This window comes from Phalaenopsis equestris, unplaced genomic scaffold (assembly GCF_001263595.1).
Source record: "Phalaenopsis equestris unplaced genomic scaffold, ASM126359v1 Scaffold000002, whole genome shotgun sequence".
Taxonomy (NCBI): domain Eukaryota; kingdom Viridiplantae; phylum Streptophyta; class Magnoliopsida; order Asparagales; family Orchidaceae; genus Phalaenopsis; species Phalaenopsis equestris.
In genome coordinates, this window is record NW_018164444.1 from 1567634 (window position 1) to 1570480 (window position 2847).

The window sequence follows — 2847 nt, forward strand, 5'->3', positions numbered from 1 at the left end:
GCCCACCTAAAGAAATCACAGCTCATATTACTTGGGCACCTATAAAATTCTCTCTCATTGTTATGCTCATGTTGTAAAGTAAATAGAATGCACTACATTTCACATAAGTAATGAAATACTCTAAAGCACCAGAAGACCTCAAACTCATCTTTTCTGAAGGTTTAAAACCACAAAGCACATTACCTTATATACAACATTAGTAAAAAAGAGTAATAAAATACAAAATTAAAGTTTTATAAGTTGTGAAGTCTCAGAACCCAACATATAAGCCAACAAATAATATGTCACTATAAACAAAAAATAGACATTAAAAAAAAGTTCTTAGTTGTCTTTAAACCATGTAATGTTGAGCTGAGCAATTCCTCTCTCGCGTCTCACCACCATCACCACCACTAGACATTAATCATCTACAGACAACTGCATCATCACACCCAAGACACTACCACCACCACATCATCAAATCAACAGACTATCATCATCAACACCAACATACCACCACTACAACATCATCATAACCAATACACTGAACACCAACAGAACTACCACCATCATATCATCAGCATCGACACACCGCCACACCATCACAACCAACACACCACCACCACAACCACATCATATACATTGACAAACCACCACTATAATATCAACACAACCAAAACACTAAACACCAACACTGCCATTACCATAACCATATCATCGACACAACACACCACCGCCATCACCACATCATCACGACCAACACACTACAAAACTAAACACTACCAACCACCAATTGCAGCCCATCATAAAAAAAATGGTTGTAAAGAACCAAATACAACCCATTCTACATTGAAAAGCCATAAACTAATAGTCATCCACATAGATAATGCTCACAAAACAGTAATAGCCACCCACATACCACTGGCTGTAGCCTCCAAATGTCAGAGAGAAGCCACAAACATTAAACAAAAAGCTTGAAACAACACACTGTAATGGATATTTCAATTCCTCCATAGAGGAAAGGCACATACCCCAAACATCATCACCAGAAACATCATTAGACCAAAAACCGCAAACTGCAAAGGATCAAAACCACAAAGACCAAAGGCCAAAACTACGAAGATCACAAACATTCAAATTTCACAGAAAAAATTAAATGCAATGGGATATTACGCTTTTCTGAAAGCATGGACTCATTATTATTCCGTAGAGAATAATCACAACCTGAAAAGAGCAGTCCACACACGGCTTAAAGCTAAAAAAACACAAAAACCAAAGTGCATTATGATAAAGGAGAGAGAGGGTAGAAATTACCGCAAGACAATGAAGAACAAGTGGAGCCAACAATGAAGACGTATTGCCACCGTGAGGGGGGCAACCATTTTCTCACCGAGAGAGAGGATGAGGAGCTACCTAGGGCAGAGACGCGACAGAGGAGAAGCAGTGCATAAAAGAGATGCGAGAGAGGAATTATCTAGAGCGGCGAAGTAATTGCCATGCGAAAAGTGTGAGTTGTCGAGTCGAACCAACAACCCGCATTTAAGGAAATTATTAGGATAAGCAACCGCACAGTGACTTCAAAACTACTATTATAGCGTTTTCAAAATGAGCCGTAGCAAAAAAGCTGCCCTAGCGGTGCATTGACAATGAGCTTCGCAGGATATTTTCAAGTGTTTAGTAAAATTGTGTTTTGTATATTTTTTCAAAAAGTTGTGGTGGAAAGTGTGTTTTAAACCAAGTGCAATAACTAAGATAATGTTGAGGTTTTACTTCTTGAAAAAAAAAAAAATTATAACAACCACGGTAAGTAATTTCTTCTACAACAGTAACTTTACAGCAGCTGCCCAATCACTGTTGTATATTGATTTCAGCAACTAGTAGTGATGTCGTCATTCAAATATTTAACAAAAAGCTAACTACCCTTAAATATTTTATTAAACTGGTTTATAATCTACAGACTACAGCTGTTTATGCTATTGATGAGCAGACAATATAAAACCGAAGAAAATACAATACAATTACGAAGATCTTGACCTCCATCAATTTTTCATCAATTTTCTTGAGGATTGAATTTCACTCCTTCCTACTTCTACACCTAATTAATGGTATTGTCAAAATACTGAGAATAAATAAAAAGCTAAGATGATGTACTTCAGGTTTTATTACGCCAACACCCAATTATTCAATAAAAATTTTGTGGAGCATTTGGAGTATAATTTATTTTGTGGCATTTAAATGCGACCCAATTCTTATGTATTTACATATCTAATAATTAAACTTTGCCTTTTTACACTTATACCATCCAAAGCTTTCACCTGTGGGGCTGTAAAAAAAGTTCATTATTCGTGAACAGCTTATATTTCGCTCGTTAAGTGGCACTCGTTCGATTCATTTGCTTATCATGCAAATCACATATATACAGATTTTTTAGCTCGATTTATAAATATATCGAGCAATAAAAAAAAAAAAAAAAATATTTATTTGTTCATGAACTACTAGTTTTAACTCGAAATAATTAAATAATAATATTTATTTCTATTTATTATATTAATTTTTATAATGTATTTAAATAATATTAAGATACAATTATAAAAAAAATATTATATTAGGTGTTAAATATATAAATAAGTGCAAGTGCTCCTAAAATTCTCTGCCTCTCACATACATAAACACAGAAGAATTGGATCATATGTATACATAAAAATTGGATGATATGTGTTATGGTATGGCTCATATATCATATCGGGACAGACGCTGGATCGAAGCGGAGCGGAAGAATCTGTCTAAATTGGGAAGTTACGTGGGTTGGGGTGCGGGGGGAAAGCCCCGCAGTTTGGTACAGGGGTAATGTTGTAATTACATATTGTG